The sequence below is a fragment of the Centruroides vittatus genome, unplaced genomic scaffold, assembly GCF_030686945.1.
Source record: "Centruroides vittatus isolate TY-2023 unplaced genomic scaffold, ASM3068694v2 contig_962, whole genome shotgun sequence".
NCBI lineage: Eukaryota > Metazoa > Arthropoda > Arachnida > Scorpiones > Buthidae > Centruroides > Centruroides vittatus.
Window position 1 is genome coordinate 851,197 of NW_027122638.1, and position 26,396 is coordinate 877,592.

The 26,396-nt window shown below is 27.9% G+C and overlaps 1 protein-coding gene across 3 annotated transcripts in view; it reads left to right on the top strand.

Annotated features, from left to right (window-relative positions):
• The first annotated feature begins 2,242 nt into the window (after nucleotides 1-2,242).
• LOC136985348 (probable G-protein coupled receptor No9) overlaps nucleotides 2,243-26,396 on the top strand; it is a 54,580-nt gene continuing 30,426 nt past the window's right edge. For all 3 annotated transcript variants that reach the window (XR_010882331.1, XR_010882332.1, XM_067282615.1), the window contains exon 1: nucleotides 2,243-2,504. The gene's annotated coding sequence lies outside the window, so the exon portion shown is untranslated. The remainder of the gene's footprint in view (nucleotides 2,505-26,396) is intronic.

Genomic DNA, 26,396 nt, shown 5'->3' on the forward strand with positions numbered 1-26,396 from the left:
GACACAATTAACAATTTTAAACATAAAAATGAGTATTTTAAACACCTTTACAGCTATAAAATTATTCAGTTATGACCTTTATTGGCCCAGTAATCGGTACCTTGATTAACAGGATACGATATTTCCTGTATAATATTTTTAAACTTAATTTTATGGTTACAAAACGGTAAAAATTCGAAGGTAATCAGTATTAAAAAATAAACAATAACGTAACGACTGTTAATTAAAATAATGTAGCAAAAATTTTAATTTTTAATACTTAATTTTACCTCTTAATTGCTTATTTTTTTTTAATAAATTGAACTAAATATGCAAGAAAAAAAATAATAAAGTAACCGTAAATTCAAGGTTTGATGTTGATTTTAAGTATTTAATTACTATAAAAATATAAAAGTGTATAATATTTAAAAAATAATTATTAATGTTATTCTATTGTAGATGGATGGAGAAATGGTAGAGGCCTACTACTAATTCGAATGAGAAAGCTCACAAAATTCCCTAGAGAAAAGAATCTTAATTACTCATCTTTACAGTTCGAAATTCAGAAATTAATTAGTTTTCCTATCTCAATAATAGGAGAAATGTTAAGAGATGAACAGAATCTTCGTATAATTATTTTATAGATATTTTAAATAAAAATTATACAAAGATATCCGAAATAATTGTAATTCAATATTTAATTTCCAATTGGATTATATTATAAATTCGAATTTTTCAAATTAGAAAACGAGAACGTAATTATTACAATTTATTTTTAAATTTAAATATATTTTTAGGGTTTTCTTTACGTTTACGTGGCCCGTTATAGCTTCGTGGAGCTCAGACAAATTTGAATTAGGGGTATCCCGTTACTAGGGTCCCAGACAATTTCAGTTTTTTAATCATAGGTTAACGCTCTAGTACTTAAACACTCGCTTTAAACAATTCTTTGTGTTTAGTTACACAAAAGAAACACTTAAAAAATACTTATTATTATATAATATAATATACACAAAAAATAATTCCTTAAACACAAAAAGTCTATGAACTAAATTGTATTGATTAATGAGCATAGGCTACACCAGTTGCTTTAAAGTGTAATTTTGTAAGAGATTGATCGAAATCTTAAGATTTAATTAAGCGCTTGCTAAGAAAGAAATTCTGTATTAAAATTACTATATCTCAGGATCATAAAAAAAGAACTTTAATCCTAAATATAAGTAATATTATTTTCCAACAACGTATATATATATTCTTTAAATATAATTTAAAAGTAAATATATATCTTTTCATAAATTTTATAAAATAAAAATATAGATTTATAAATTTGTTTTATGCATTAAAAAATAATATAAAATTCAATATTTTCGAAATAATATATATAATTTAGTTTTCAATATAAGTAAACGATATTTTTATTAAATATTCTTAAAAATATCTACTTTTTTTATATTTAAATTTAATTTTTAGATCTGTTTAAAAACGAAATAATGATTAAAAATTTTAAAACATTTTTTTCAATTATTATTGTTTATTTATATACAAAAATAAATGATAAATTGCATCATATAAACACTTATTAGTGAAGTACATAAATATAATATAAATAAATATATATTTATATACATGGCTTTAATTTTTATAACGTGCAATAAATCTTAAAATTAATATTTAATTTGAATAATTCAATGTTTGTAGATTTAATCAATAGGTGAATAAATCTGGAATTTTTTCCTATTTATTTTATTTCAGTGAAGTTTAAATAATGCAAACATAAATTATTATATTTAAAATTTATATTTAATTTAGATTTATATTTAAAATTAAAAGAAAAAACAATTCTTGAATATCCATAAGAAAATATTTTATTGGTTTTATGATGCAAAATGTTTATTTTCCCGGCATTTTCCTTCGAAATATTTAATATAAAACATGTATTAAGGTAGTGATATTCGTCACCACCAAGTAAAATTTTTCCACCGTTATAACTAAAGAATCAACACCCCAAAAATTATCCCTTGTATTTGACAATTTATACATCTACCGGTTTTAAATATTTATATCATTTTTATTACAGACGTATCCTGATATTATCTAGCTTCAAAAAAAAGAAAAAAAAACAATTTATTTGTGACAATTTTCCTGTCAGTTGCGTACTGTTAATTGCAGCAAGGACGTGTTAGTAGTGTGTGTGAGTACTGTTAGCGAAGACAGGCGAAAATTGCCACGTGTAATAGGTGATTTAGAAGATTCAACAAGTAGATTTTTCGTTCTCATTTATGACCCGATGTAGGACGAAGTAAAATGTAGGAGGTGCAGTGGGTTTGCGCAGTCGCATGCCATTCCGGTATTCAATAGATTGTGAAGTGCAGTTGCAGTCAAGATCGTCAGGCGGCACAGCTGTGTCTCCACAGTTCACCCCAAAAGGATGTGCTAGGTGAAAACATGAGTTGGTTAAATAATATATCTTTTTGCTATAAACAACATATTGTTATCAGATACATTAACGGAATTTAAACCCTCAGGTTAGTTTTATTTTATATCATTTTAACTCTAATAAATTAACCTATTACAACAATCAAACTTAACATAACTTTTGAATAATTAATACAACCGATTTATTTCGTTAAAAAATGGCTTACATTAAGAAATTTTTGGCTAAATTATTTCGTTTTTTCTACTTTTTACCTAACGAAGAATTTTTTTTTTAATTTAGAAATAAAAAAATGGGAAATTTTTTTGATAGAAAATGGCGTTGAAATATATTTATTCGGATCGTTTGATGTGTTTTAAAGGTGACGAATGGTTTTCTTTATTTATTTTCTTCGACACTTTTTTTAAATGCAGAAAGCGTTTTCTATACGCTTTAGAAATTTGGGATAAAATTGGAATAAGAGACTATTCAAGGTCGACTATTATCTGAAATGGTCTTCGTCAGATTATAAATATACAAGTGATAACGTCCAATTCTTTTATATAAATGAGAAAGTTTAAAAAAGAAGAGCAACGACACACAAAAAAAATTTCGAAAGATCTCACATAACCTGAAATTGCAAGAGTTTCCTAGAAGGAGTGTTATTTGTAAAGTTTTATTTTAAAATTTCGCTTTATCTTACATTCAAAAAGAAAAAAATATTGAGGAAATTTGATATAGAAATACAGAAAAATAAAATGTCTACTTATGTCTGTTAAAGTCTTTCAACACTTCATAGTATTAATCTATAGATTAATCGTAATCAATTCAACCACTCACTTAAAATACCTGATCATTTAACACTATCAACAATTAATTGTACTTTAATTTATTATAATTCCGTTTGCTCTCTAACATCTTTATCTATTCAAATTTTAAAATATTAATTAAATCGTTTTAAAATGATAAAGGATATAAATGAGTTTAGAATTTTCTAATTTTCTTAGATATTTTTATATTATGCTAAAAGAATTTTTTTTTGCTTTATTTTTTAATAAAAATAGGTTGAGTAAGTTTGGAATTTATATAAAACTTGTCTGAATTTATTGCAAGAAAATGCAATTTTATTCCAAGATAAACAGCTATTTATATGTATGTGCGATAAATATTTAGTCGAGCCGATCTTATATAATAATTTATGATGAAAGAGCATATTTCCTTTCAAACTTCGTAAAAATCTTATTAAGTTATTGATATTTAAAAGAGAATCAAAATATACTAAAATCCATAATTTGGATAATCCCTTGACATACCTTTCACGGCACTATTTTTATTGTATTTTTTTTCTGTCGCAAGTATTCCATTAAGAGATTATGCAAATGTATGACATAACTTCCTATTGTGATATATAAATATATAGAGAGGCAATGTTTTGCTTTTGTTATATGACAAGCCGAGTTAATTATGCCGTAATTAAAATCTCATTGCACATTTTTATTGATCGTTTATTAATTGTATGAGTTAGTTTGTCGGGGAATAGCGATTTTATAGAATTAAAATCGAAATGAAACGATGCTAGAACTTTTCACTAAATGATTGTAATTCTTCTAATTGTTTCTCATCTATTAGATTTTTAACACGAAATATTCATGGAGAATCTTGTATAAATCTGATAAATGAATACATTCTTGTCAATATAGCTATTTATTTTATAGGTTGCGCAGCCGTTATTAATAGCTACTGAGTTTGGTATGGCATTAGTCGGTTTATGACTGCTGTAGAGTGCTAAAGGAATTTTAGTTGCTGTCAGAAATGTTTTCGAAAACCATTCCAGTAAATATACTCCGTAGTTTTATCGACGTTAAACGTTAAAATCAATTTTGACACTCGGAATTACTTTAATTTATTTTTAAAAATTAGCCAAATTTATCGCCTGTAAAGACACTAATGCTTGTGTAGACACAAGAAAAACACTAATGAATAAATTAAACTATATATTATCACCATGATTATATGTTTAAAAATATTAATAACGATCTTTTTATGGTATAATTGAATGCATATTGCTTGTTATATAGAGTATGATGGGCATAATTAAGTGGGTCTGCATCCTAGAGGAAGATGTGAATAATTTATTTAAATTACTAACGTTAAAGTTTTATTTTTAAATATTTTATAGCCTTAAATAGAATTTAATTAGCAAAATCGATGTAGGCTAATTAACCAACATTTTTACAATAGGAAATTTTTATTTTAGAATAAATAAAAACATAATCGTTTGTGACGCATTAAAAAGTCGAAAAAGTAATTATTATTTTCTCTATTTTCTAAGTTATTAGCTTCTCCCCCTTCCATTTTTTTACGAACATTTACAGTAAAATAGGGGGAAAAATCTGCCAAAAGTTATTAGATTTAGAAGAACTTAACCAGATTTCTGTCTTGTTCGCATAATAATATCATTTTTCTGGTTGTGAATCTACAAATGTCAACATTGTCAGATTGTGGGATTTGCTGTGACAAGTAAATTTCTAATTAGAAACGATATGATTTGGAAAATAAAATATGTTAAAGATAAAGAACCAACAAATCAGGGTTACGACAAAGGAAATAACTATATTTCCACTCTTTCATTTTAGTTTTTTTTTCCCCCACCTTCTACTTTGAAGAAGTGACGCGTGAAGAATAGTTCTTTTCTTAGAATAACTTTTATCTCAAAAATTGCACGTTAATGATGCTTTATACCAAAAAAAGAGCAAATCAATTAATATGCATATAAAAGTTTTGAGTGTTAGGCAAAGTTCTGATTATAGTAAAAATATTTCAAGTACTCTCTCGAAATTTTGTAATGAAATTTTTCATTTGTCCGGGATCGTTTTCTTCTATGAAAATTGTAAGCAGATTATATACAATGTTAAAGTTTCTTCCCAATTAATTTCTTTGTTGGCCTCTCTCGATGCTTTTTATTATGTACGGTACTGTACGTTAATTTGTATTATTTTTTATTATACGTTACATGTTGGCATTACCTCTTTTTTCCGTGGGGTTATAAGGTATGTTTTACTAGTAGTGGCTATACAATTTCCCGCATACTGGCAAAAAGTCAACTTTCGACATTCCACGCCAGCGATTTTCAAGATGGAAAGAGTTGTCATGCGATTAATAATATCCAGTATATCAACAATTCTTTTATTTTTTGTAAGAACTTTATATTATTAGATTGCATATTGATTTATAACTGTAGAAAATAAAAATAGACTTCTACCGTATTTTTTAAAAATTCTTTTAAAGCATGGATAAAGTTATTCTATTAGCGAAAGTATTTTCCGAATATGTAATAATACATTTAGATTTAATTAATATTTAAATATGTAGACGTGAATTGTTTTCTGCGTAAATGATTAAAGGGTACCGATGCAGGGTACATTGACTTCCGTTATTATGTCATATGCTACAAAATTTGTAAGGATGGCTCCTGTCGGCCCAGCTTCAAGCATAAAATCGAAATATCTGCCGCCAACAAGGCGCACATTACCTCCAAGATATGGCTGATAGCATTTAGTTTGGAAGATGTGTTTTCTACTGTTGAGGATTCGAACGTGCTTCAATAATTAATTAAACTGTTATTTTACTTTTTAACATTTTTTTCCTATTAATAAATAAGTACGAAACACATTTTTTAAGTCGCTTGATAGCTTAAGTGTCTGCATTTTTACGTTCTACTTACGTATTAAGCGCAGACTTATTAAATTTCTTCACAATATAAGGGACAGATACTTAAGATACAACAAAGGAAAAATATACATATATATGAATTAAATTATGAAGGCAAATAAACACGAAAATGTTAAATTTGTAAAGTAAATAAACGAGAAAATGTGTAATAGATTCGGTATCTGCAGATAAAAGCTAATTAAAATTTACATATTTATATTTTCAATAACATTTAAATTGTTTTCTGGCGCGGAATATTAAGCTTGAAATGAATTAAAATTAATAAAGGATATAGAAAAGTTTAGTGTGTCGATCACATTGCTGCTATCCTGTCCTGTATGATTTGGAAGAAAATTCTCCTAATCACACGAGTCGTGGGTGTGGTTAAAAGGAGTTTTTTCTTCTTCACTTATCACGCATTAAACCAGAAGTACCAAGAAATGCTAAGCTCGCAAGTACTGTATAAAACTACTGTGTTACAATTATCGTACACGTTATAACCTCTGTATTAATTAATTATGAAGAACCTTACTATTGATATATTTTACATCTATAAATAGTAAGGCGAATAATTTAATAAGAGCTTTAAAATAAAATTTAAAAAAAAATAAAGTTGTAAGTACTATTTTACATTAAATTTATCAGAAACTCTAATACGTTCATAATTACCTTTATAATTATTGCTAAAATTTTGGTTTAAATTTGCTAAATTTATCATTTTTATGGTGTATAATATAGTGCATATTTCGACCATTTTTAAGTTAAAATCATTATCAAAGTTAATCTTAATGAATCGTACCCGGCTTTATTTAATTCCAGAAAATTAATGCGCGAAATTATGTAGGATTTAATGCGAGTATGCAAGTTTTCATAGATATTTACTCTAAATTTTTAATAGTTTTACATAATACTTTTGTAATTAGTGCTAAAATTCTGATATACGTGTAGTAAATTTGTATATATAATTATAAAGAATATCCTTAGATATAAATTTCAGTCTGAAGTTCCAAGCAATATAATTATAATGGTTTAAAAATTTTTCTGGTTATATTTTAATCAGTCGAAATTTTCCCTAAAAATCTTCTTATAATACAATATAAATTCGCATCCAAGCATTCTTTAAAGCTTAGTAAAACTTAGAAAAATTTAAGAAAGGAAGGGAAAAAAATACAATTATCATAGGAAATAAACAAAAATTTAATTAAACTTTTAAAATATTCTCGAATAGTAATTTTCATTTTAAAAAAATAAATAGACGTGAAGAGCTTTAATACGTTTTAAAACAGGAAAATGAGATTTTAACTTAAAATGTGGAATTTTGAATGTTTCATGGTCGTAAAAAAATACATAAATTGAATTGAAAACATGAAAGAGAATTCAAATATGTCTTTGCAAACATAGATTCTTTTAATGGCTAATTTGTTTGTTAACTCCATCTTAGAAATTAAATCTAGCGTACTTGAAGGTTCACTTAAACTGAATTCGTCACCTTTACTAATCATAAGCTTTATTTCAAAGGTTGAAACACTTTAGTAGTAGGATGTATGTTAAGTGTTTTAAATATTAATTAAATTTCTTTCCCTTCTTAAACGAATTAAAAATGATCTACTTAAGAAATCCACTTTATATATATATATTGTATATATTTTACTTTTAAAATTTTAATACTAATTAATTAATTAAAATTCACAATTAATTTTAAAAGTTTATTACCGTTTATATCCGTTTATCAAGCTTGGTTGATGACATTCGTGCATTATTTGTAAGTTTTGTGTGTTTACTGAACTTTCTTACATCCACATAGTTGTTTGTTCAGACTCCCCTTCAGCCAATTGGTTTCATTCATTTGGGTTCCAGACTAGTATACTTGATGCCGAAGGCATAAACCTGTATTCGTTCTAATGTCTTTCCAGCAAATGTGTAAATCGATCGAAAGGACCAAAGCTTTGCGAGGTATTTTTACCGACTTGTTCACGTTGCACGCGAACAAGTCGGTAAAAATACTAGTAAAAAAAATAAGAACTACTACTTTAGAAGTCGTCCATGGGAAACATTCACAAACATTTGCTATTTTTTAACCATAGATTTTATTATTTCCTTGTAAAAAAGGAGAAAGTGGTGTTTTTACTTACAGTTCTTTATCGATTAACGAGTGCGTGTTTGATCCTATGCTTAAGAATTACACATTTCTAATTGCTTGAGTAGTAATTGAATTCAATAAGGCAAATAACCGATTCCTTCCCTCCCCCTTACTACTGATTGTCGTTCTTCTACATGAATGTTTCTGATACGTAATGGATACAAACCTTGACTTACTGTGCTCTAGGATTTCCTCCATCGGCAGCCTTATCTCTACTGAAGAAATAAGGAAATACTTTCTTCTAGAAATAACAACACTTGTGTTGTCATAAAACATTCCTTATCACACAATATCTAAAGTATCCGTTCAACTTTTTCTTCCAGCTTCAAAATTTCGGAAGGGTGTTTAAATTCATTTTTAATTAATCAAATAATGTTTTCTTTATAGCTAATTAGCAAATAAGTGGTGGGGTGTAAACTATACAAAATTAATTTAATTTTTTTTTTTTTTTTTTTACTTTAATAGAACAGACACTTTTTTCTACGTTTCTATTCTGAACATTAGAACATTATGCAGAGAATATTGAACAAGAATTTATATTCACACACGCACCTGTGATTTTGTATGGACGGATAGATAACAGTTTGAACATTTGTTACAAGTATTCAACCAGCGTAGAGAATTATAATGCCAAAAGAATATTCAGATAATGGCATATTTTCAATTTAATTCTAAATTACAAACTGTTTTTTTTTCCATTATTTAGAAAAAAGTTAATAAATTTTTAATATATATTTTCCTGTAATAACTTAACTTTATATCTGTTACTCCCCCTAATCAAAGTGAAGTATCCGTGATTGACAAATCCTGGCTTCTCGGAATAATATTTTTGCCAATGGTAGTTGGATACGAGTGAATGTAGCTTAAGGCAGATGTCACCGTAAAATTGACGAGGAAATCACTAGGCTATTTCTTATCTTCTTATTAATAATTAAAAAAAAAATATCTCTCCTTATTGAATAAAATGCAGTTATTTTCAACTCTCAAATCTCGATAAACACTATTAAATTCTAATTTATAGACAAGATAGACATTTCCATTATAGTGATTCCATTGAAAATTTTGTTAACTTAATCGATAGGAAGTGAAAATGAGAACGTGCAAAAAAAAGAAAAAAAATAAAGTTCCTTAATTTAACTCAAGTAAATGCTGGCAGTTTTTATTTTTCTTTTACTCTTTTTTTTATTTTTTACAATTAATGGATAAGATAAAATCTTTAATTTGCTTTTAAATGGAGAAGCTGCCTTCGATTTTATATCAAATTTTAATCAATGGCAAAATAGTATAGATCAGTATGTAAGCTGGTCAAATTTTGAAGGATTTTTTTTTTTAAATTAGGAAGGATTTCTTATAAAAATTAAGACACCGTAGTATTAAATCCTTACTACAGATGCAAAAATTGGTTAAATTTTTCATTCAATTATATAAAAGTATGAATAAGAGTATGATAAAATGAGAGAAAACTTCACGTAATCGACAAATTTGACAGGTTGTACGATAAATTCTATGAGAGTGGCTCACAAACTTAATAAATTTCATCAATTCTAACACATTGATAGCTGTCATATAAAGAATTCACTATTGAAAACATTAACTAGATTTAAATAACTTTCAAAATAATCAAACAATACAAAATACTTTAATATTCTATAGTTATTAATTGCACAAAACTTAACTTCTATTTCTAATATTCTGAAGTATAAATCGTTACAAATTCGATATTTATACGCTGAACTCTCTTCACTTTTTTTCCTATTAATTAACAATTAAATTGTAATTGTTAGATATAAATTCATAATTATATAATTCGAGTTCAAATTTGCATAGTGTAAACAACTGTGCAGAATAGAATACATTAATGCTCTCGTTGATAATATTTTAATATGAATTCGTTGATGCAGAGCATGTAGTTCCATTCTACTAAGCCATGCCAGGGAAGGAGATTTGTCTTCTGACGAGTGGTGACAGCATTTACTGTAGACTCTAAATGAAGTTTGGGCATGCCGCTATCTCTTTAGAGTAATCAGTCATTCGACAAAGTACAATGACAGAACTTTCTAATTGCATTTGTAATGACATCTGACTTCCAGCAGATTGATCATGCAGGTAAATGCAACTATTGTAATGATTACCAACTTATTATGGTACTTTTAATTTCAAGTTTTTCTTTCATTCTTATTAATTCTTTATAAAAATATTTAATTCTCTTTCAAAGTTGGTTAAAATTAACTTATACATTAAGAGAGAAGGAACGTAATCAATTAAAACTGCTTCGTATATTATTGTTATCTTGACAGGATATACATATCTTTCCTCGACTGTGAGCAAATTCTTTGTCTGTGGTATTTCGCCAGAATTAAATAATTTAAAATTACTGTTGAGAGATTAAAATTTGAGTTATTAATAATGAATAAATTCGGTTATAGTCAGTTCTATATCTATCTAATAATCGGGCTACAGTTTTAAAATTGCCGACCTATACATTTCCACTGTCGTCCGTCTGTCTGTCCTTCGTTAATTTCGAGAACGGAGTTAGATGAAAATCAAAATTAGATATGAAAAACTGAGGAGTAGAGGCACTGATTAACTATATTTTATGTTAAAGATCAATTAAAATAATTTCTAGAATTATAACTTCCATATCTATCTTTGTATTTAGATGTAAAAATACAGCATTTTCAATATAAATTTGATAAATTTCAAATTAAACTGACTAAAGGAGGTAGAATTTCTTTTCCCTTAACTTTGAATTTTGCATTGAATTTCCATTATAAAGCTCTGAAATTCTCATCCATCAAAAATACTTATGGGACATTTAACCACCCATATTATCTCATTTAGATCTACGTAAAGGTTTTATCAAGATGTCAAGACTTTATGTATTGACAATTTCTTACATTTAAATATATTTTATGTAGTAGATTACTATTACTTGTTATCCGGAGTTTAATCGTATAATTTATTCTTTGTATGAAACAATTACCTGTAAATGTTTAGTGTTTCAATAAACATTTAAATCATTTTAAATTTATAATCGGATCTTTATAAATAGTTGTTTTTACGAGACACGTTTATAATGGTTCAATAATAATTTTTACCTTAACTTTCTTGAAATATTTTTAATTTAAATAATACATCTTTTGGGATTATATTAATTGTTATTTATGCAAATTAACTTATTCATTACTTTTGGAATTATTTTGCGTATCTTCTGCTCAAACTGGAAATTGTCCTTGATTTCTATTTTAAAATTAATTAAGAATTTACAGAGTGTATCAATTTATTTGCTATATTAAGCGTTATATTAAATTATTTCTAGTAATATATTTTCTACTGTTTTGATTAAACTAATTGTAAATTTTTAAAAAAATCTAATTGACTATTAAGAGACAATGAAATACACTTATTGTAACGCACCAAGAAAAAGGCGTTGAGATCGAATGAAACTTTATAGTGACTATGGTAATAAGCGATTACAATAACGGTACAATTCAAATTCCTGCGCAGCAATGGTACTATTTAAACGAACCTATAATGCCCTGTGGGATCAGACGTTGCAACTGCCGCTACCGATCTCTCACACTCGTAGATGACCGCAGCTGGAGTCCCATTTAGTACGACAAATGCTCGATAAGTGACAAATCTGGAGACCGGGATGGCCAAAGAAGTATATAAACGTAACGGAGACAATCCTGGGAAATCCTAGTTATGAACAGCCAAGCATTAGCTTTCTGGAAAATGGCTGTTTGCAATCCTGCTAAGAAGGCAAGAGGGCACAGAATTTGCTGAACGTAGAACTGTGCCATCAATGTCTCTCTCTTCATCGACTATCGAGTGGCTCTTCAAATCAGCACTTCAGCAGTGGGGACAGCTGCCGTTCAACAGAAAACGTGAAATTTAAACATTCATCAGTGGTCCTGCACTCTCTAACTTGGTGGTCATCCGTTTTCAAACAAACTGGGATTCGTTGATAAAGACGATACACTGCCAGTCCGTAGAAGTCGAAGCATCTTTCTCATGGATCACCGCAAACAAAGCAGAGATATTGAGGTGCTAATGGTGTGGTAACAATCTCTCTGCATGGAAATTTGCTTCTGCTAGTCTCCTGAAAATGATAGTGGAACAGACAGGATTCTGTAGCGAGACCTTTTTTTCTCTGGGTAGTGAACGAATACGCCGTTGCAGCCGTTCTTGCTTGTCTCACTATATTGGTAGTCTATCTGTTGGCAAATTGTCACGAGATCCAGAGCATGGTCGTGCGTATATATATTCCTTGGCATATTTACTGCCCTAAACACTTTCTCGCAGTCAGATCAGAATTAATCAGGTGACGGCATTTGCGCGAAAGGGTCATCCTGCTTCCTTTTGCCCAATGATGCGATCTTTCAAATTCCATCAATTGTGCATAATATTTTTAACTTCGTCGTATAGGTATGCGTGACGCTTGAAGATTTGCAAACAACAGGTACGCTAAAAATTGTCAATACAGTGAGCCTCTGCAGGTCATTTTTATAGGGTTTTCAGATAGCGATTTTAAGACAGTCTGATATTATTATCCGGTGTGCAATCGGACAACAACCTTATCTGAGGTGTTGTTGTATGTCGATTTTTGCAGTAATCACAAGCTTTTCTGTCTTTAAATGTATGCTAATAATCCTCGTATGGAGCATTGCGCTTAAATGTAACCGAACAAGCCAAACCTAAGTTTTGATTGAAAGTCTCATTCAATTGACTACAAAGAGGCTTCAAAACTCAATTTAAAATGAATGATTTTAAATGTTTACCAAATATCCTTATAAATAATGATTTGTTATTGCTAAAAACAACAACCTTTAGCTTGTAATTTGAATTGTGAATATAGTTATTAATTTAAATTCGGTTCATCCAGTTATAAAAAGACTTTGCAGTTAGTTAAACAATGGGTATGTATATAATTAAACAATTCATTTATGTAGAGTTTAATTGGTGATTATTTCTGTTCATGTTTACGTACAATTCTAATGCTAAAAAACTAACTTTAATTAAAATAATCGTTAGAGATGCAATAAATGTTTCTTATTATTTTTTTAATAAGTAGACAATTATTTTTAATTTGTTATTACTAAATTACGTTTTTATTCATTAAATTGCATTGTATTATTTAATTTTTTTTTCAGTATTGATTTTAGTTACACAGTATTTACCTTGTGTATATTCGATTGTTATTAGTGTTTTTAATAACTTATATAATTGGAAAAATATATAAATATATATGTAATAGTTATATGTAAAATTTATCTTGTTTATTCTTGTTTAGATTCTTGTTTGTGACATCCAGCATCTAGGAACTGCATGTCATGTATAAAAATTTAATTAGTTTTTCTATTATGGGTTGACCTAATTCTAATGAGTGATCAGCTTGTGTGGGGGATGATAAAAAGTCGAAAGGGAATACAATAAAGATTCAAGCTCGAATAAAACAAGAGTTTATTCCTTCGAATTCGATGAGAGACATTATCGTGAATCTCGATCAATTCCAAATCAATGAACATGGTCAGTAGGTTATTGATTATAGATTGATCTATTTTGTTAAGATGAGTGAACTCTGATGATTCAATATGATAATTAAATTTCATGCTTTTATACAGTAGTTTAAAGTTAATAATCTTGGCTATTGCAAGTATTGCAGAAATCAGTCGCGTAATGGATATTATCCGCTGATACGATAATGTTCAAACATTAATCTTTCAGGACCGTATCGAAACGTATTGATTATCTGTTTGGTTTTTCGTATTTACTGATAATAAGTCTATTCTAGTTGTTTCTAGATATTAAATGATAAAAATTTATGGCTGCTCTGAAATAAAATGTTTGATTTCAAGTAATTCCACGTGTTTTGCATCGTGATTGATCTTGAATCTTTTGTAATGACATTTTATGTATGTTATTGAGGAAATCAATGGGATTTTCTAAAGAATACATACAGGGTGATCTGGTTGGTTAGGATAGTTTGAAAACTGTGTTAAGACATTAGTTACATCAAGTTCAAATTATTTCACAACTGCGAGATAGGACGGGAGTTTCATTGCATACTTCGTCACGTGAGAAATGTGAAAGTGACACTGTCTTTGGAGTTGACTGTGCTCACACAACAGGTCAATGCAGTGTTCAACGTTACCTAAAATTATACTGGTATTGCTGACAGCGATACATGCACTGTGGGTTTATTTCAAATATCATGAAATGTGCATTATCAACACATTGAGCGATCATACTAAGGATTCCCAAAACCATAAACATGAAAAAATTCGTGTTTAATAGCCTTTACACTCTAAAATTTTGCATACTAAAGGACAAACTCAGCACGTTGCTCTACGGTCAGGGCTATTTTCAATTTTGTCGTGTGACCAAACTATTCAATGAAACCCCCATCTTTGCCATCGTGGCAGAATATGAAATTGGTGTAACTAATGTGTTTATTATGAAACAGCCTTCAAGTTATCCTTATTCAAACAGACCAGTCTGTATAACATGCAAGATTCTTAACTGATCTATCATCATAATTAATTAAGTTCAATAATTTAATAAATTATTTTTATTTGTTTATTTAATTATCCTACTGCGTACACTTAACGTGTAAACTTCAAGTATATTGTAGGCCATTGCTTACATACAAAAATGTAAAATTTACACGGAATGATTTTAAAATCGAATTGAAAATATAAATAATTAAGGTACACAAGGTAACACGTGTTAAAATGCAATATTTAGTTACAAAATCGAAAAGTTTCTATATTATTTGGTTCCATAAAACTTTAAATATTTAAAATGTAGTTATTTATTACTTGTAATAAATTGTTATAAATAATAAATAACATTATTTTAAAAATAATTTAACTTCAACTATCTTTGATTTCTCTTAATTCATTTTTGTATTTTGTTAAACTCATATCGTGATATTAAAAACCAAAGTTTAGGAAAATACAAGTATCTTAAATAAATATCTAAATAAATAAATAATAGAGTGAGTAATTTAAAATATAATCTTTTTAACTTTTTAAATTTAGAATAAAACGCCATTTTTTATCTTTAAAAGAATATATTTGAATTGTAATTAGCAAAAATAAAAAACAAGTTCTTAGCTATTAAGAATCCGTTATCTTTTCTGAATATATAATATACAAGAATGATTTTGTACACTTTAAAATATCATTTAGTAAGACTTTTTAAAGTATTAATAGTAATATATCAGGAACATACTGTCGTTGCTCTTTCCTGTGAACACCAAGAGGGCCTCTTCAAGCCCATTATGAATTAGACCAGGCCCACAATATCGGGATGGTGTACCCTCGAAATACTCCTGAAGTTATTGACCCCTCCGGATTCGATCCTGGGTCCCCCAGAGCGGTAACTGTAACCTCAACCATTCGACAATCAGGCTGTTGGCAGAATATCTGAGCATTTATAAATCTCAGAAAAATCCAGAAATCAAACGTTTTATGATAAAAGCATCAATTTTTTTCTGTTTAAAGGCAACAAAGAAGTATTATTCATTGTACTGATTTATATCTATCTTATTGGTTATTGGCGATTTATATCTATCTTGTTATTGGCGATAGAAATTTTACGAATATTTAATAATTTTCTTATGAATTTTGCGCAAATTTCAAAATCATTCGATGCTTTACATAATAATACATGGGAACAACATCAAAAAATCACATTATAACCATTCGTTTATAATTATTTACTAAGAGAAAAATAAATAGTATTCGATCATACAGTCCTACACCAAGAAATCCGTTTTTGATTCCGTCTTTAGACATCTTATTTGAAAATGCAAATATTTGTGCACATTCCGGGAAATGTATTTCGAAAATAGAAAATTTCAGAAGTTTATTACCATAACTTTACGCTACAATTCTTTGAGTAATACCGTATTAAGAAATCAAACATCTCTACAAGAATTATGCTTGGCAAATTGCAATTTTCTGCGATATTTCATTGTTTATAATATATTTTTCACATAAATCAATTAGTTAATTTATTCCACGGATTACTGAGTTAATTCCAAATTCCTGTATAAAGCAAATTTTCCCAATCATAAGACTTACAACTGATTTAATCAATACATTGATAATCTTCTTAGCTAATTTCAACGATGCTAATTAGTGTTTTTAAATGGTAATGAATATTATGCTTCGTGTAGCAATAGAATATTTTTTAAATATTTATAACAGTTAATTAAATTTTGTATATGAGAAAACACTGTTCATAAAGTACAGGATTAATTATGCGATAACACAATTTAGATTAACATAATATTTCGTTAGTTCAATTTTATTCATTGCTAAATCATTTACTATGAAATGAAATTAGCCAGTTTACTAAAAAACTTATTAATTAATATGTAAGTGAATAAATAAATATGTACATTTTCTCTTCATTCATTCAGCTTTCAGCACTTGTATCCAGGCTTATCAAAGTATTATTATTCTACTGTAGTGATAAAGCTCATAAACATTTATTAATAAATTATTCATAAGCATATAACTATTCATTTCTTGTATCAATAAAACATAATTAAATACATCAATAAATTTTATAATCATTTAATTAATTATTTAATTTTATCATTCAAGCTTTCCTCTTGAAGAATTTTCTGCGGGTGCCTATGCACGCGTAGAATTTCATTACTATTGCAGGCCGGCTTTAAAGTGCTTCAATTTTCTCAGCAGAGGGTACTGTACATTATGTTAATACTAATTAAAAATATTCGTTTCATAGTTCATAAGTATGAGATCAGAATATTTTTAAACAATGGTAACTGAGATTAGCTATCGGCTAAAATCGGTAGTACTGTTGTTACTATTTAATCAGTGCCTCTTTACCCAAACACCTATAATTTTCGAACTTGTTTCATACCTGAACATGAACCGAACCCGAGCATATATTCTAAATTCAACATACATAATCATATGTAATGATCATAGGGCTGAATGGCTCAGATGGCAATCTACCACACTCTGAGGGACTTCAGGAATTTTTCGAGATATGTCAGCCTCCTCTCTAATTATTCATCTTCATTGTGGGCCTGGCCCAACCCATAATTGTTCTGCTGAAAAGGCCCCAAGTTTATTAAAAGCCTGTTTGTAATACAGTTTATATTATATAATAATGGACTTGAAGAAATCGATATTACTCTTCATTAACGTGCAAAAATTTTAATAGGAAGAGATAAAATTAGTTTTATTTTTTAAAATTATACATTGCTACACTTTGAATAAGAAGACATTACAAGTATTTTAAACCATTAATGGATTTAAAATTTATACAATAGAAAATACGCACTATTATATGAAAACAGTACTTTTAATCTATCATAATTATTCGAAGAATTTTAACTCTGAATGGGGAAATTTGAAAATTTATAGTCCTCTTCTTAAATGCTTTTTGTACAAGATGTTATAGGATAAGTTTATGAGGTATTTTCTTTCCAATTTTCGTAAGTTTAAAATTAGAAAGTTAGAAAATTAGAAATTCCGTAACATCAGAATGGTGTTACAGAATGTATTCTGATAAATGGTTTGAGTTACGGATTTAAAATCTGATGAAATTATGTCTCTAATATAATAGTTATGATCTATATGTTACATTTAACTAATTAATCTATTATTTTAGAATAGAAATTCGCCGAATCAGTGAAGAATTGTGAACAGTTCTCTTAAAATTTGCAATTATATTGAATTATGATCCAAGATTTTAATCATTTCTTTTCTACATAATTTGTTGGATATTACATAATGTCAACTTGGGAGATTTTTTAAAATAATTTATTGAGCATTTTCAATTTGCAGCTAATTGTGTTTACTGTATTTTGAAAAGCTTCTCCTAAACTTCGATAAACAAAATATCCATTAAAAATTTTTTTAATCTTCATAAAATTCTTTTTACATTTTTCCAATTATGAGTGGCCTTTGTTTTATGCCCATTGAAAAGTTTAATCAGGTTCGCAATAGCGTAACCAACCACTGCTTTTTATTACCTGACCTATACAGAATGGCGTGATCAGTCGATGTGCGAAATTAACATATTCCTATTCAACACTCTAGCGAAAGTTTCAGTAGTCTAAATGTAACTAGATCTGATATGGTTACGTTGTAAGACGTAAGAGACACACTTCGGTAAAAAATTAGAACATGCCAACTCACCACTACGGCTATTTTGGCGCTGCAAGGAAGACGAAAACAGTTTCGTTTTCATAAGCACATATGTGGCAACTAAGTTTTGGGCATAAAAGTGGCCACAACTTGAATGTTGTTCTTATCAGCTACGTGTCCATTACTTTGCCGATACGCGCATTTATTGTAGCTTTTTTTGTGGACAGTGGAAATGTCATGGCTGCACTTCGGGAATTTCGTCGTTGTAAGAATTTACACCGACGACCATTGACTTTATAAGAGACTCTCAGAAGAATAATAAATAGATTCGAGGAAGCTAGGCGTGTACAAGTTCAATCAGGTCGAGGGTTCAACCCGCTTCACAAATCATTGAAGATGTTTCTACAGCTGTTGTTGAAGTCAATAAATAATGTTGCAGGATACAATACAGCACATGCAATACCATGGCAGTTGGATGTTTCCTATAGCATACAGTGTGAATGGTAATGAGAGAGTTGGTGCATTACTATCCGTATAAGATCAGCCACAATGAGCCGTTGTTTGTCGCTGACCTTTAATACTAGAATGGAAGTAAATGTGTGGTGATTATGTGGTTCGATGAGGCACATTTTCACTTCAGTGGAACAGTGAACATCCATACTGTCGCATTTTGGCTACGGAAAGCCAAAATGCGACAGTTTTTCAGCACATTCCACTGAACTTGCCTGAAGTTATTGTCTGGTGTGAATTCAGGCCACATCCATGGACCAATCATCTTCGAAATAGTTATTCCCGATGTGAAGACACAGCATGTCACAGGCCCACATATACTGAGAAATGCTCAACACTTCTGCTGTATTCCAACTGCAACACTGACAATGTCATGTATGCACTTTCATTTAAGATGGAATGCCTACACAAATAGGATGCTATCTATACCACTTCATGTAACATTTCGTTGATAAGACAGTGATTATTTCTGCTTTTCCTACCAAATGGCCATCTTATTATCTGTATCTTAATTCGCGTGGAAACACTTAAAAACGAAGTTCAACAGTCAGCTGCCTATTTAGTGACCACGAGTCTATTGTACAAATAAAATGTTCGTTGCTTACAGCGCCAAAAGTGCCGTAGTGCTGAGTTTTGGTATAACGTTTTATACAGAAATCTTTCTCCTGTCCTGAAATGTCACCCTACCAGATTTAGTAGCAATTGAACAGTTAATGGTCTAAACAGAGTTGTCAGCAAGTCAGTAAATAGTGTTTACGTGAACATGTATTTAATGAAAGAGATTTGATTCATGCACAATGAAGAGCCTTAAGAATGATGAAAGAAATCGGTTAGAGAATAATTAAAATTGGACAAAATTATAAAAAATTTTCGTTATAAACGTCACAACCAGACTGCAAACCGTGTCTATTATGTTAATTAGCTCCGTGTAAATGTAAAATTCCATTGAATTTTATAAATTTCATATCAAAGGTTGTTTTTATTTAATAGACTTTATTATAAATCATATTCCATCTTAAAATGAAAACTTTACTCACAAAAAATAATTCATGTTTTTTGGAGTTGGGTGACGTGTTGGAGTTGAGCCATCATCAATATAATGCATTCATACATATACATTTAAAATATATAATTTATATAATGTGTTCTATTAGGGTTTTCGTCTTAATTGTTAATGGGATGCAGATCAAGTGATGTCTGACATTTCATTCTGTGTACGTAATAAATAATAAACATCATTTACAAGTGATATTACTGATTAAATTCCAAGTTTGGTAGCGAGTTTCGAGTGGGCCAACCTTTTAAATTGTCATAGAAATGCATTGTTTTCGGACTGAACGTTTCAGTTTTCTATCTTAATTAACGGATGAAATTTGAATTACAAGATTTCTCGACGTGATAGAAAGCAAGTTAAATAAGTATTTAATAACAAAAATACTAGTTAATAAAAAGTGAACCATAGAATCTTATCAGATTTTATTTCAACTCCGTTACTGTACTGTTTAATAGGTAATCTACCCGTGATACAAATGAAAATTTCATCAAAATTTACATTATATACATTTAAATATTTTATTTTAATACGAATAATCTGCAAAAATTAGTCATTTTTATATTTCAGATATTTTTCTCATTGAATTATATAAATAAAATATTTATTTATCGCAATATTCGCATTTAAAAACATAAACACTATGCTAATTTTTAACATTTTTTAAATCATATTCTCTGCTTCAAAATAAACTAATTTGTGAGATAATTAAGTTTGGAATGTTTTATGATAATTACGTCGTTAAATTAAAATATTTCATTATAATTAAAAATATTTTAATAATTTTAAATCTATAATGGCTTAAAATGACTTGAAATTCTTAGAATTTCTATTCTAACATTGTGAAAAAGCGCATAAATTACAAAGCATTAAGCAATGTATTAAACTTTTAATAAGTTTCTAAAATTTTGTGTTTACGTAAATTACAATATTTAAAAATAAAAAAATAAAAAAAAATATGAGTTTCATAAGATTTTCGTAATCGATATTACGTAACAATATAGATTTTTATAATAATAAAATTTTAATGCGTTTTACTTTACTTAATTGCTCTCTAAATTGTTAAAATATTGCTTTTGTATTCGTGTTATTCACAGCCAAGTTTTATAACGTCTAATAATATAATTTATATTATTTTTTAAATCTACTCACCAACTAAATTAAGAATATTAAGTGTAAAACTTCTGATCTTCGCAATATATTTGCATATTTTTCGAAGTAAAAATATATAATTGTTAGTTTTAGTTAATAATTATAAATTTAAAATAATTTTTTCTGCTTTAATAATTTAATAAAATTGTTTATGACTACATTTATGTTTATATATATATATATATTGTTAATATTTTATAATATAACGGTAAAATTGTTTATAGACTGTGACAAGTGGAAACTTTTTTAAAGCACGATATTAAAAAGTACAATGTAGCAATTGATACAACACTACACACACAGAACACTCATGAACAACAAGCATACAATACACACACACGCATACAATAATACATTACAATACATGCATACAATATGCACGCATACAAGACAAACACATACATACATACGTACAATACATACAAATTAAACATACTGTACTTGTTCTTTTGCTTGATTTTCTGTGTGAGAACGAAAGTCAAAGGATGCTCTTCCATTATATCAGCTTGAAAATCTGGAATCGATTCCTGATCCTTTTCTCTAAAGAATTAAAGTTTTCATTCTATCTATTTACTCGATAATAGTATTAAAACTAGAAAAATATTATCAAACAATGAAGCAAAAGCTTGCATAAATAATATCTCACGTTCAATTTATTGAAATTACAATAAATTAGGATTAATCATTTTTGAAAGCTTCTACAACTTTTAGTTTTATTCGTATACATTACTATAATATATAAAGTCACCATTCAGTATTTAATAGATAAAAGAAAAAATAAGGAAAATGATGTAATAAATGACATTATTATTTGCTGAAAATATTACTAATTAAAGAACGTGTAATGTTATTTTAAATTATTTATGTGTAAAACAAAAGAAAAAGCTTTTTCTTTTGTTTTACACGTGGATACTTAATTGTAAACAACAATAAATATCTCTAAAATAGTCGTTTTTTTTAATTTTAGAATTACTTTACATGCTTATTATAATGAAAGCATAATAAGAGGAAAATTTGAATTTATTTTTTATCGATTATTCTTATATATTTATCGTTTTATCTACGTAACAATAGTTCATTGACTAAACTATCGGGTGTTAAAAGCTGTTAAACGAAATACCAATAATCGAAGATTTGTAAAAAAAAATCTGTTAATGTGAAAGATACTTATTTACTTTTATACTTTGATCATAGAACGAAATAAACATTCAACCTATAAAATTGTTTCGCCATTTATAAGTGGAATAGACTAGCTGAAAGTTAAATTAAACACACAATCTTCAAGATAAAAAATTCCATTTTTGTTAAGATTATTCTAAAACTTTTAAATAGATTATTCTAAAACCTATTAAATATTTATTCTTGAAAAAGTGTATTACTCTTTTTCTTTATCTGATCAAGTAGTAGTTGCGCTTTATCAATTTAAATTATTGGATATTTATCCTCTCAAAATTAGTCTTTCAATCACTGTGGTATACTTAGTTTAATGCTGTTTATATAATTCGAAAAGGGAAAAATTCCATAAAACTTTGTTCAGCCAGAACAAATTTACATAGAAATAGTTCGAGTACAATAAGTTTTTTCTTTATCTAGTTAAAATTATTTTATTTATGACTACATTGAACCATTTATATAAGTTAATTGGACACTGTTATATCATCTACTTCCTTTATCTATTCTGGTGATTCTTTATTTATTTAAATAAATATTTCTATACGTTTGTAATACTTAAAAACATACATATACACATAATTAATTTATATTATATAAATAGAGTAATATATTGTTAGATCTTCTTTATAAAGATTTGAATTTTTAATTCAGTTGTTGAATGAAAAATTCAAAATTTTCGATCATTTTCATGATATTAATTTATTCTTTAATAAATTATTTATTGTTTATCTCTGAATATTCCTGTTGAATGGCGTTATTATGTAAATAGTGAATTGTTATTTTCTAGATCCGATTACGTGTGAAATTCGTATTTAGTTTTTGTGCTTTCAGGGATTTGTAATAGGATCCTTACTGGCCTATAATGTTATATTTAGGTTTCCCAACTGTTATATTTGATTTTATATATTAAAATTTAGTCAAAAACACTTTTCTGTTGAGTTTTGTTCGTGTATCAAACAATAACACTCGGAAAAAATATATTCTAGTGACAAAAATCTGTTTGTTATCTATAAAGTAGGATGTTGTTTCATCGTATCGGGTGTTTTCCAATTATTTTTAAGAAACTAGCTTTGATTTTATTGTGACGGAAAAGATTTTTGACGAAGTATCTAACAAAATTGCTATGTTTTATTAAATAAACAAATTTTAATTACAGTTTTAAAAAATCCAACAACGAGTTGCATAACTTTCCCGGCTCTATCTATTATAACGTTTTATTTAAAAATACCGTTTTATATTATTGATTATTATATAATTGCAGAGATTAATTTTAGGGGTAGGAATGAGTTTTATAAAATATCGTAAATGATAATAACGAGTAAAAATCTTCATTAAATCTGACCCTACTCGAGATAAGACACACAATCTCTTCTATCTCTCCAACCCCACGATCTTTAACCACCAAAATTTAACTGCCTAAATCTCCCTAACACACAAACCTCTTTGCAAAATTTCAGAAATTTTTGACAAAATGCACGGGAGTTATTAAGCTTTAAAAATATCGAATAAAATCGAGCCCCTCACAGAAACATCCATACGTACAGAAAAAATCCCAAATTATTTTTTATTTCTCGTTGTTTTAAGGTGTCCAAAAATGTAAAAATTTTGGGGGGATTTTTTGATCGACCCCCATAATTTTCCTTTGTTATATATATATATATATCAGCTGGGAAAGTAAAACTACAAAGGAAACTCAAGTGATGGTGATTGGACGTGAGAAAATGAAGATGACTTAGTTAGTTTCTTTTGTATTTTTTAAATTTTAATTAAATATTTAGTAATAAATATCGGTTAATTTTTAATATAAACTGTCCATATTTTAAAGAAGTATTGTGTATTTAATAAAATATTTATTTACGTAAACGTCTTTTAATACTGAAATTCCATTAGTGGAAAATAAAATTCAGAATTTCCAATTTTAATATTAAAATATGTAAATTTTGAAAAACATTGATTACTTATTATCATTTTACTTCAGTAAACATAAAAATCTCTAAGGATATTAAGAATTTTGTTTTATCAAAAGATTTTGAATCCTCGTAACAGCATACTGTACTTATATACACTGAAAATGTATTAGAAACTAACCATGTACATAATTTGACAAATTTTATTTTATTTTATTCTTAAATTGTAGGAATTTATTTATATACATTTGAATGGGAAAACTGTGTTAGTAATTTACTATATACAGTAAAACCTGTTGAAAACAGAACCTGCCCAAACGGAAACACAGCGATTTTCAGTGTTAAAAACCTGTTCTAAATTGAAACCTGCCAAACCAGATGAAAATATTTGGTACCGTACGAGTCCAGTTTACACAGGTTTCACTGTATATATATATATTTTTTTTGTTTTTTGTTTGAATAAAATGTTATCCAGTCGTTTAATGTTAACAGAACTATCAACAAGGCATATAAGTTAAAATATACTATAAAAACTTTGCTTATATTATAATCAGAATTGCTTCGAATATATAGTACAGTCTTGGTAATCCGAAATCCTATCGGAACATTGTCGGATTAAGGAAATCGCTGAGTTATTGGAAGTAAGATGAATTCAACTTAGTGTTATCAAGTTAGTGAATTCCCACTAAATTTAGCGGGAGATTTAGTGGAAGGTACAGTATATTTTGGTGCGAAATTTCGGGTACTTAGGACAATCCTAACAATCTTTAATATCGTGCCCAAATTCGAGCTCGATATCTTACCACGTGTAGTAGGAAGGTATACAATTTGAAATAGTGGTAAGCTTGTCTACAATTTAGCAATAGTGCCAGCAGCAATAATACCCGAGAGTCGGATTACTAGACGTGTCGAACTCGCGAACAGCCGGATTACCGAGATTGTAGTTTATTTATTACTATCATATAATATAAATAGGCATTTATAAACTGTTGTATGGCATTATCGCTATTAATGTATGGTTGATAACGCGCTATCGTTAAGTGTTCTTTAAATGTTAGATGTTAATTGTTTTAATGGTTATTTTCTGTAATATATCTACAATAGAACCTGTCCAAAACGGAAACCTGACCGAACGGAAAAATTTAGGAAAGGAGCGATTTTCTGTGTTAAAAAACCTGTTCAAAGCGGAAAAAATATTCGGTACCGTACAAGTCCGGCTTACACAGGTTTCACTGTAATAGTTTAAATTAGCATTTCTTGCTTCAATTCTACGCCATGTAGTTAAAGACGGCACACAAACAACACTGGGTGAATTGTTATTAATTAATAATAATAATTAATAATAATTAATGTTATAGAATAGATGATTGTTTTCATTGTTATAACACGTCCTTTTAATATTAGTCAATAAAATAACAATTTTCACTAATTGTAGGGTTATTGACTTCGCTTAATGTTTCGATTACCACCATCGTTATAAACACGTACCAAGTGATTACAACAAACGGATTGTACTGTGCTGTAATATATATATATACGTATGTGTGCTCTATATAGTTATAATTATATATAGATGTGTTATATAATATGTAATATAATACATCTTTGCGTATAACATACCTATACTATAATGTAAACTATAACATTTACGTTAGTAGCCATTGTAAAATTATTTTTTCTTTTAAAACTTTGAAAAATTATCTTTAAAAGCCCGTAATATTTATATAAGCCCATAATTTAATAGAAAGAGTCAAAATAAAAATTGTAAATGATATAGTTTTTAATTATTTTATAGCAAGAAATATGGAAAAAGTTTTATAAGAATATGATTTATTTTGATATATTTAATGGAGAACAAACTGCTGACAGAGAACATTAATTCTGAATAGAACAGACAATGCCTTGGTGTGGGAATAATAAATAAATAATCCAAGTAGATAACAATATAAAAAATCAAGATGTGACATTGCGTTGTGATGGATTTCGGCCGAATTTAAAAACGAATAATTGGGGAAAAAATCTCAAAATTGTTTTTTTTAATTATATTTTTAGAAAATTTTAATTTAAATAAAGCAGAAACGAAATTAAATATGTCGTTAAAAAGCTGAAATAATGTTTTATATTTATGATAGGTCTTTCAAGTATGTCAACATATACTATATACGTAAAAATACATCTATATAACACGTTAAAAGTGTTTATTTATATATACACGCACACT